The sequence below is a fragment of the Lycium barbarum genome, chromosome 7 (genome assembly GCF_019175385.1).
Source record: "Lycium barbarum isolate Lr01 chromosome 7, ASM1917538v2, whole genome shotgun sequence".
NCBI lineage: Eukaryota > Viridiplantae > Streptophyta > Magnoliopsida > Solanales > Solanaceae > Lycium > Lycium barbarum.
Window position 1 is genome coordinate 99,270,790 of NC_083343.1, and position 12,349 is coordinate 99,283,138.

The 12,349-nt window shown below is 37.1% G+C and overlaps 1 long non-coding RNA gene across 1 annotated transcript; it reads right to left on the minus strand.

Annotated features, from left to right (window-relative positions):
- Positions 1-647: 647 nt before the first annotated feature.
- On the minus strand, positions 648-2,908 carry LOC132602345 (uncharacterized). Its single transcript, XR_009567744.1, has 3 exons — positions 2,775-2,908; positions 2,055-2,111; positions 648-981 (listed from the first exon to the last, which is right to left on the minus strand). It is a non-coding gene; the product is annotated as an uncharacterized LOC132602345 (long non-coding RNA).
- Between the last annotated feature and the right edge of the window lie 9,441 nt (positions 2,909-12,349).

Sequence of the window (12,349 nt, forward strand, 5' to 3'; positions counted from 1 at the left end):
CCTCCAGAGTTGACCCAAAATTCTGTCAAAACATTCTGTCAACTGTTTGAACATTTTCGACAAATTTATTTAGTCCCTAAGTTTCCCGTATCTTATTATATGAACGTAAACCGTCATTTCCATAGGATTAGTTCGTATAATTTCATATATCCTTGAAGGATACTCTAGTATCCATACTTAGAACGTCCAACACTTATAAATTTTCACGTACGAACCTATGGGGTGTAACATTCTCCCCCCCCCCCCCCTTCAAAAACATTCATCCTCGAATGTTAAAGTAGAGTTCGCTCTGAGGTAAATGTCCATGTTCTTACCTGCATTCACTGGTAATTACTTTGCTCACTTGCTCAATTAAAATAGAACTTATTCGAATTACGCAGGTCATCTTTCTTCCTTTGCCGTTGCACTTTTATATGATACATACTTTCATTCAGAATTTCTAGTTCTCACCGATATTGTCACGACCCAACCCCGCGGGCCATGACTAGTGCCCGACCTGGACACCCGTATACGTACCTATTAAATATAATTAAACTGAATCTATGAACAATATGGAAACCCACAAAAGAACTCCAACGGTTCATAACATCATCATATATGTATAGTCAGATAGACTGTCTCCTGAGGAGTCACAACTAATCAAATCATAAAATGATACGCAAGCCGACAAGGTTGCCACTACACATCAATATCATGTCATTGCAAGCCGACAAGGCTGCCACTACAGACGGACATCATATCATAGCACATCGTATAGACACAGCTGAACAGAACTTATACACAACCCACACATATGTCTACAGACCTCTAAGAGTAACAACAGTATCATATGACGGGACAGGGCCCCGCCGACCCCTGGATAAAATACATATACACCACAAGAGATTCTGTACCAAATTCTAGGCTCCGGAACAAGGGAGCTCTCCAAGATAGCTGAATAGGACTCCTAAGCTGGCGGGTTACCAACGTGAGCATCTGTACCTGCGGGCATGAACGTAGCCCCCCGAAGAAAGGGGGTCAGTACGGAATATGTACTGATCATGTAAAGCATAAATACAATAAACAGGATCATACTGAAGTGAGGAGTACAGAAAACCAGTACAATAACCAGAAAACCACAAGGCTAACCTTTGAATCATAAATCATGGTGTCAATATCAGACTTAACTCGTTATGAAACTTAATGTCACCATTAGAGAATCATCCTGTTCATATGCATATCTATAACGTGTCCCGGCCCTCTAGTGAGGGACTCGGTAAATAAAATCATATCATCATCATGTATATATATAACGTGTCCCGACCCTCTAGTAAGGGACTCGGTGAATAAGATCATCATGTGCCATCCTGGCCGCCATCCTCATATCATCATGTCATCATATCATCATATACATATATATAACGTGTCCCGCCCCTCTAGTGAGGGACTCGGTGAATAATGCAGTGGATCTGTGCACGAAAACATGTCCTGGCTCGGGACTCAGTGAAAGATATATTGAGGCATGCACGAGCAGAGTAGTGAGAAACCATATGCAAATTAAATCATATCTGAGACTCAATAGAATAATCAAAACGAATCATCATTTGAAAACCAAGACAATAGTCATATCAAATACCTTTCGCATGTCGCTGTGGATTATATAAAAATAGAACCTCAAGGATTATATACACGTATCAGGACATAATAAAATAGTTTCTGGAAATCAAGAACATTAGCCATCCTAGTGGCTCTTTGAATATCATTATGAACTATATTAAATAACGTCTCAGGGATCATAGACAGGTATCAAATCAATACGAGACAGCTTATGAAAGTTAAGGACATTAGTCATTATAGAGCCTTTAGGAATAGAGACTTATACATACGATTATACTATACAACATATAGAAAGCTCGAGGGCAGTGGCTTAGCTACTTTAAAAGCTCTAACATCAAGAAGTGAATAAGAATCATGAATCATATTCGGAACTTATGAATGGAATTACCCCAAAGCTCATGTCATTCATCTCTTACGTCTAGGACATGCCAAAAGAAAGAAGGGACAACTTTACATACCTCACGTCGTTCAAGAGCTCAGTCCATCCAAGAACTTCCACAATTAATATGATAAACCTATAATCGTAAGAATACGCACGTGACTTAAGAAGGCTTTCGTATATCATATATATTAATTGATGACTTAATTCTAAAACGAAACGGGCAGCATCTTCTCTATATCATTAGCATCTCCCAACTTGGTATATCAGCCCAACAACAAATAAATCCCAAAAACACAACATGCATGTCCATAACAACTTCATAATACTCTATAACGAGCAACAAGCTCGAATTACAATCCATATACTCCATGGCACCTTTTCGTATGTTTTCTTCTTAACCTTAAAAATATTCTCAATATGATAAGGACATCATTTACCACCAATCTCGGTTTTATATCATATATTTACAACAAGAAAAACAGCCCACAATTCCAACTATATCAATTGACAATTCTATTCGTAAGTTCGTGTTTATTCCATCAATTCCTATATCGACACTTGTGTACACTTCTTTATTTTCGTATATACATTGTATAACAACAAGCAGGATAACAATAACTACAACACATTTCACGATATTCCAGCTCACTAAATAATTTATAATAACCACCAAACAGTCCGTATGATAACAATAACCATTTATCCGATTTCCCGCAATTAATTTCGTAGTTCCCGTCTCACAATTTAACTATGACCTGGATGAATTTAAATATATCTAGTAGAGGAGAATTCTTACCTCATATGCCAAGAAATAATCTCCTTCCACCTTACTTCACTTCGAAGAAAGCCCGGATTTAATAACACAGCAAAACAGAACAACAAGATCAAGCAATGAGGGAAACCCCGCAACAAAACTGAGTAGCATTGGTGCTTAACGTTAAAAGAACTGGATGTATAATTGTTGTACTAATACGTTGCTGTGTATAGTTGTTATACTAGTACGTTGCTGCCTATGTCCTTGCCCTCTAAGATACGGCAACAATATATATATGCCCTTACACTTCAATGCCACCAAATGAATTTAATTGAGCTAATACACCCTTTTAACTTACACGTAGCTTTCCTTGGACAATACCCCACTAATGTGTCACCACCAGAATATTAAATGCACACCATACCTATTTTAATGCCATGCGTCCATGGTCACATGGTTGTGTCTATTTAAAAGCTACAAAACAATTTTAAATCATTTTAGTTACATGCACTACAATATTTGGCTAAGTGAATAAGGGTCCCATACCCGTTTTTGGATCTACAGAAAATAAGAATCCAACTCTTTTCATCATTCATTAACCGTGGGGCCTACCCACCTTTTTCCTTGTATTAGTATATTGCAAACTTATCCAAATAAGCCCACTTATACATCATATAATCCATGAGTCATATTTTCTTTCTCTCGGCACGGCCCCACGTGGCCATGTTAAGATAGTGCTCATCCCTTTTGGTCAGGTGTAAATTAACTACTTTTTACCCACTCACAATCCAACACCTAGCAATGTATCCACATAATTAAATTTTTTTTGGTCTCAATTCACTTAATTAATCACCGTTTTCAACACCTCATATATCCACTGTCATGATCATGTAACACAGCACGAATCCATAATCTCATTTGCCACACATAAAATATTATTTGCAATCATCGCCGTCACATTTTTTTGTCTTAAATCATTTCGGGACTTCATCCTTTTATTCACCGGGCCCTTAATTTGCATGCTTGAATATGACCAAATCCTTCGAGCTCGAGTAAATTTCTCATGTTGGACTGTCCAATTTTCTAGTCCAAAAATATAGGGTATTATAGCTTGGACCGTATTTCATTCAAATAAAATTTGAACCTCAACGAACTTATTTTCTTCAATTTATTTAACTTCTAATCCTTACGATACATTTGTACCATCACTCTAACCACCTATAAGCTTAGGGAGCAACTTCACTTCCGTTACTAATGTTATTTAACTTGCAAGCTTTCCAACGCATGAAAACACGGGATGTAACATCCTTCCCCCGTTTAGAACATTCGTCCTCGAATGTTAAACTGGTTCTGCATAACTATACTGGTTATGGTGATCTCATAACGATTCAATTGTAACTCGAACTCATCTGTCATGTTGTGCCTCTCTTTGCTTTGCCTAATGCCATTCTCCACTTGACATCTGTTAATATTGAATTTTCAAAGAAGGTGGTCATAATATAGCTACTTCCATAATTGACTGCAACTTGCTATATCCATCTATACTTGAAGCTTAAGTCGAGTTTTTCTTATTTTGGAGTCATTTTTCCAGTAATATTGTAGAATAAGAGTTGTCTTTCCCTTAGGTAGGTTTGCCATCGCATATTGGTTCCTCCTATTCATTCTTCTAGTTCTTACAGGTCTACTCCCACTCTTTATTTAGGTCGCATAGTCCGCAACGTACCTTTTTGTTGGAGTCATCATTTTAATCCTCTGACATACATTATCTATAATATTTCCTTTGAGTAGTTGAACACGAGTTTCCTTCTTAGTAATGACTCTCGGTTGCAATACTCCCTTGACACCTCAGGAATATGCTTCCAAGAGATATAAATGAGTTACTCTCCGGATGTGATCCTCCTTGATATTTGAACCTGTCGATCTTTTCTCTTCCTCAATTAGTCTAATTAGTCTAGACAGCCTTTGTCCTCATCGTTACTTCTTCCCATAACCTTATTTGTATAGCCATGAACTCTATACCGTATTATTAAATCAACCATATGAATTCTTTGTGACATACTGATACCATGTCATCTCTTACCCCCTCATGATTACTTAATAATCAGGAAACTTCTTCTTATCTTTGGAATCCTGTTCGGATATGTCTCTTCTCGCTTGACTTACATCTAAACAAAGGTTACAATACATGATGTATCATCTTAAGGAATTCTAAATCCCATGTTAATCATATCCCGTAATGAATCTCTCGAGAGCACTCTTTTGAGATAAATACTCGTATCACATCTCGAGTGACACTGATGTAGGTAGTTTTCCCTATAACACCCTTATCATCACATTGAGGTAAATACCTCTTTTCTGTTACATGCCCATGTTTCAAATCTATTTCACAGTTTGCCTTACTTTTACGAAGTATTATATTGCACTTTTCATCCCTCTTTCATCCTTTGGTCCGTACCTTTTACCATTTCATCCTTACATCTCTGTTTGACATATTACCTCATAATGCTGGAGATCAATTTCCCTTTGTTGTCTAATGTTTATAACTCTTTCACCGTAGGATAGATGCTGTTATACTCTTTTCTTTCCTTTATTTGTCCCTTGATTATCACATCTTATATTCTCTATAGAAAACTTTATGTCCCTTCCTATTTGTCACTTATAAATTGCAATATCATTAACAAACGACTCTACTGTCAATTTCTTCGCCACTATTCAAGTATAGCATCGCTATCCTTCGTAATATTCCTTGACTTATTTGCTCTCAATGTCATGTTGTTCAAGGTCTTCACGAATGATTTTTAGTACAGTCTCAGATACCCGCTCAATTCTCGTTCATTTGTTTAGTGGCTATTAGGCATATTTATGCCTAACTCTCGCTTTTTGTTTTAGAGTCTATATCTGTCATATCTTAGGATTCGTCGTTTCAGTCTTTACACTTGTATTTTCCTTACCCACTTCCCCCCTTAAGGGTCTTACTTATACCATTCTCAAATCCGTTACCTCACTTCCAACCTTGAATACATGTATCCTTCCCTTATTAAACTAAATCATATTCATGCTATTTCCCATAATTTATAGATATAGTAATTCATGTGTGCAGTCTTAACATACTCATCTTGCAGTGTTGTGGTCAAGTAATACAACTAACATAGCAATCCAAAGAATGATGTATTTTACTTAGCTCAATCGTTAGTTATGAGTCAATGTCTAAATCCGCTCCAATTAACAACTCTTGTCCCATAGGGATACTCGAAATAGTAGTATGTCTAGCTATCTGTGCCATTCTTGTAATGTCACTTATCCCATTCTTCGATACGTAGAGTTCACTTATAGCACCATCTTTGTTTTTAAGAATCTAAATCTCATGCGCGACTAATACCCCTTGTGCTTCATACTCTTTTACTCTTGTGTTGCACTCAACATTGATTTCAAAACTAAATCATAATCATATCGTATTGGTCGTTGATGATAGCCTTGCTCTATCACTTTATCATTTTATGGTAAACTCATAACTCATGGCCACATTTTCCTTTCCAACTTATTCCTTTACATACTTTACTCGTTTTGTCTTGGTATAAGATATTCGTAGGAGATGCATCTTACTTTTTTTTTCATAATACGAGTACTTCTTAAGCGCGCTTACTTCACATATTTCCTTTTCTTGTGCTCGCTATCATTTTTGTTATCGCATAATCTTTATTCTGAACTTGTCTTTCTTATTCATTCTATAGCTCGCCTTGCCGTCTCACACTTGCCTTTATACTTTAGTCACATAAATCACGTCATATCTTTTAGTCACTTCCTCACTGGGCTTTACTCATTTTCATAACAATCCTTATTATAATCACATTATATCCTGTTCGTATTCAATCCCATAGTGTAACACTTCTTAACCTTATTCACGATCCTTACTATGGGTTAATTACACTCGGTGGAGTAAGCGTACTTAACCTTGTACCCTTCCTAGTCAATCTTATCCTTAATATCTCACAGGCTATCTTATTAATACATTCATATCCACCACAATTCTCTTTCCTCTGTACTCTTGTCTTAATATATCACTCTATCAAGATCTACCAGTCTTTTCTAAGTCATCTCTTAGTATCACAAGTCCTTTCCAAATTCTTTTTACCATATCAGTATCGACCTCCTAATTACTATTACCATCAATTCAGTAATTAACTTATTTCTCGAGGTCCGCCGTACTCGCAACTCAGTCAAATCCTATCATTACTATTGGCACGACCTTCCAAGACATATTACAAACCTATATCCCACTCTCTTTTTATTTCTAGGAAAATTTTGGCAGAGTTTCCTCTATATTTCTTACTACCTCAAAACCTGCACACAGGAAATACCAACAATGCCTCACAGGGACAACATATATATATATATATATATTCATATCATATCATATTACAGCCACACAGGGCTCCCAATATCAACGACAGTATGAAAATGATGGACTTACCTCGTATGTCCAACTCGAACTGCACCTGTCACACTTTCCTGTCTACTTTTCCTTTAAATTTTCAACTTTACATTTCAATCATACTTCAATACCGTACCCATCATATACCTTTCATACCTTTGCTTACCTGCGTGCTTTGTAACTTCCAATACCGTCAATCACTTCCTTCTGTCATGTCGTCCTTCTGTTGAAATCAAAGGTTAGTATAATGAATTTAATTTCCTATGACTCAGCTCTATCGCACGATCTTAGATATGAAAGAAAGGCAACATCCTAAATGTCCTGTAGCTTCCTGTTTATAGATGTGGTGCACAACACACCGATAAACAAGACTCTACTAGACACGGTCTGTAGACACTCCGAGGACGAACTGCTCTGATACTACTTTTGTCACGACCCAACCCCGTGGGCCATGACTAGTGCCCGACCTGGACACCCGTATACGTACCTATTAAATATAATTAAACTGAATCTATGAACAATATGGAAACCCACAAAAGAACTCCAATGGTTCATAACGTCATCATATATGTATAGTCAGATAGACTGTCTCCTGAGGAGTCACAACTAATCAGATCATAAAATGATACGCAAGCCGACAAGGCTGCCACTACACATCAATATCATGTCATTGCAAGCCGACAAGGCTGCCACTATAGACGGACATCATATCATAGCACATAGTATAGACACAGCTGAACAGAACTTATACACAACCCACACATATGTCTACAGACCTCTAAGAGTAACAACAGTATCATATGACGGGACAGGGCCCCGCCGTACCCCTGGATAAAATACATATACACCACAAGAGATTCTGTACCAAAATCTAGGCTCCGGAACAAGGGAGCTCTCCAAGATAACTGAATAGGACTCCTAAGCTGGCGGGTTACCAACGTGACCATCTGTACCTGCGGGCATGAACGCAGCCCCCCGAAGAAAGGGGGTCAGTACGGAATATGTACTGAGCATGTAAAACATAAATACAATAAACAGGATCATAATGAAGTGAGGAGTACAGAAAACCAGTACAATAACCAGAAAACCACAAGGCTTACCTTTGAATCATAAATCATGGTGTCAATATCAGACTTAACTCGTTATGAAACTTAATGTCACCAATAGAGAATCATCTTGTTCATATGCATATGTATAACGTGTCCCGGCCCTCTAGTGAAGGACTCGGTAAATAAAATCATATCATCATCATGTATATATATAACGTGTCCCGGCCCTCTAGTGAGGGACTCGGTGAATAAGATCATCATGTGCCATCCTGGCCTCCATCCCCATATCATCATGTCATCATGTCATCATATCATCATATACATATATATAACGTGTCCCGACCCTCTAGTGAGGGACTCGGTGAATAATGCAGTGGATCTGTGCACGAAAACATGTCCTGGCCCGGGACTCAGTGAAAGATGTATTGAGGCATGCACGAGCAGAGTAGTGAGAAACCATATGCAAATTAAATCATGTCTGAGACTCAATAGAATGATCAAAACGAAGCATCATTTGAAAACCAAGACAATAGTCATATCAAATACCTTTCGCATGTCGCTGTGGATTATATAAAAATAGAACCTCAAGGATTATATACACGTATCAGGACATAATAAAATAGTTTCTGGAAATCAAGAACATTAGCCATCCTAGTGGCTCTTTGAATATCATTATGAACTGTATTAAATAACGTCTCAGGGATCATAGACAGGTATCAAATCAATACGAGACAGCTTATGAAAGTTAAGGACATTAGTCATTATAGAGCCTTTAGGAATAGAGACTTATACATACGATTATACTATACAACATATAGAAAGCTCGAGGGCAGTGGCTTAACTACTTTAAAAGCTCTAACATCAAGAAGTGAATAAGAATCATGAATCATATTTGGAACTTATGAATGGAATTACCCCAAAGCTCATGTCATTCATCTCTTACGTCTAGGACATGCCAAAAGAAAGAAGGGACAGCTTTACATACCTCACGTCGTTCAAGAGCTCAGTCCATCCAAGAACTTCCACAATTAATATGATAAACCTATAATCGTAAGAATACGCACGTGACTTAAGAAGGCTTTCGTATATCATATATATTCATTGATGACTTAATTCTAAAACGAAACGGGCAGCATCTCCTCTATATCATTAGCATCTCCCAACTTGGTATATCATCCCAACAACAAATAAATCACAAAAACACAACATGCATGTCCATAACAACTTCATAATACTCTATAACAAGCGACAAGCTCGAATTACAATCCATATACTCCATGGCACCTTTTCGTATGTTTTCTTCTTAACCTTAAAAATATTCTCAATATGATAAGGACATCATTTACCACCAATCTCGGTTTTATATCATATATTTACAACAAGAAAAACAGCCCACAATTCCAACTATATCAATTGACAATTCTATTCGTAAGTTCGTGTTTATTCCATCGATTCCTATATCGACACTTGTACACACTTCTTTATTTTCGTATATACATTGTATAACAACAAGCAGGATAACAATAACTACAGAACATTTCACGATATTCCAGCTCACTAAATAATTTATAATAACCACCAAACAGTCCGTATGATAACAATAACCATTTATCCGATTTCCCGCAATTAATTTCGTAGTTCCCGTCTCACAATTTAACTATGACCTGGACGAATTTAAATATATCTAGTAGAGGAGAATTCTTACCTCATATGCCAAGAAATAATCTCCTTCCACCTTACTTCACTTCGAAGAAAGCCCGGATTTAATAACACAGCAAAACAAAACAACAAGATCAAGCAATGAGGGAAAACCCGCAACAAAACTGAGTAGCATTGGTGCTTAATGTTATAAGAACTGGATGTATAATTGTTGTACTAATACGTTGCTGTGTATAGTTGTTATACTAGTACGTTGCTGCCTATGTCCTTGCCCTCTAAGATACGGAAACAATATATATATGCCCTTACACTTCAATGCCACCAAATGAATTTAATTGAGCTAATACACCCTTTTAACTTACACGTAGCTTTCATTGGACAATACCCCACTAATGTGTCACCACCAGAATATTAAATGCACACCATACCTATTTTAATGACATGCGTCCATGGTCACATGGTTGTGTCTATTTAAAAGCTACTAAACAATTTCAAATCATTTTAGTTACATGCACTACAATATTTGGCTAAGTGAATAAGGGTCCCACACCCGTTTTTGGATCTACAGAAAATAAGAATCCAACTGTTTTCATCATTCATTAACCGTGGGGCCTACCCACCTTTTTCCTTGTATTACTATATTGCAAACTTATCCAAATAATCCCACTTATGCATCATATAATCCATGAGTCATATTTTCTTTCTCTCGGCACGGCCCCACATGGCCATGTTAAGATAGTGCTCATCCCTTTTGGTCAGGTGTAAATTAACTACTTTTTACCCACTCACAATCCAACACCTAGCAATGTATCCACATAATTAATTTTTTTTTGTCCCAATTCACTTAATTAATCACCGTTTTCAACACCTCATATATCCACTGTCATGATCATGTAACATAGCACGAATCCATAATCTCATGTGCCACACATAAAATATTATTTGCAATCATCGCCATCACATTTTTTTGTCTTAAATCATTTCGCGACTTCATCCTTTTATTCACCGGGCCCTTAATTTGCATGCTTGAATATGACCAAATCCTTCGAGCTCGAAGAAATTTCTCATGTTGGACTGTCCAATTTTCTAGTCCAAAAATATAGGGTATTATAGCTTGGACCGTATTTCATTCAAATAAAATTTGAACCTCAACGAACTTATTTTCTTCAATTTATTTAACTTCTAATCCTTACGATACATCTGTACCATCACTCTAACCACCTATAAGCTTAGGGAGTAACTTCACTTCCGTTACTAATGTTATTTAACTTGCAAGCTTTCCAACGCATGAAAACACGGGATGTAACAGATATCCCCTAACTTCGTCTTCTTAGAGTTTAATTCATTCTCATTCCTTCCTTTTTGGTATCCTCGAACTAGTCATATCACAACATCCTTTTCTGTCCATAGTAGTCAAACTAATCCTTGCGATACTTTATCTATCAACCAGTTTAACACCGGAATTTTGCTTAACTCCTCTTGCCCTTAGTTGGACTTCTTGCACTTGCGCTTGCTGACGGTAGCTCTTGTACTTACATCAAATATCTCAAATCTCTTCCTTAAGGATTCTTTCCTTCAACTTACCCTTAAAGTTTTCGATCCCTTAGTTCGACTAATAAATTAGGAGTGAACTCTTAACTAAGGGTCTTTGTCCTGCAGCAAATTCAAATCGCTTCGTTCTTTCCTTATCTGTAACCTCCATTCCTCCCCCCTTTTTAAGGGAAGTCATTATTTTACTTGTTCCACGAGGGTTCATTGTCACCAACTTGTTTCGACCAAACGTAATATCTTTTAATCATTTCCTTTGGGGTTCTCCCTTTATTTTTTTACCTTTGCCCGACTCTCACTTAATAAGTCTAATGCACTTATTTCTTGTTTCGGTTTATCAGTCAAGCGAATCTCTTAATTCCTTAAATGCTCGTCTCCTCTATTTATATCCTTGAATCTCTTTCTCGTGATCTTATCTCCGTCTTCTTTCATGACTTCTCCTTGCATTTCCTTAGCTCATCTTGCTTCATAGCTCCCTATTACTTTTTGATTGCCCCATTGTCGGTGTCATAATTCCTCCAATACCTTATCCAGTCAATCCTTGTCTTTGTCATGAAATACGTATAAAGTGTATCCTGTCATTCACTTCTCATTTCCCTTTACGATATCATAACTTGCTCGTATGTATGTATATTCCTCGTATTTTCATCCTATTTCCTTTGTAATCGTATCTCTATTCCAAGTCCACTGTCTTATGCCATCACTGTCTACCTTTGGCCAACCTTAGTAATTTATTAAACTTCCTCTTATTGTCGATGGTCACATAACTTCCTTTAATCAATTCATTACCGCAGTTTCTCGTACTTCCGTCCTCCTTGATTTCCTTTGCTCTTAAGGTGCTCTTTCCCATCTGCCACTTAATAATATCTACCTAGAAGTCTGCAAAACATTCCACTATGAGTACAAACCCATCTTGATCTCGTATAGAT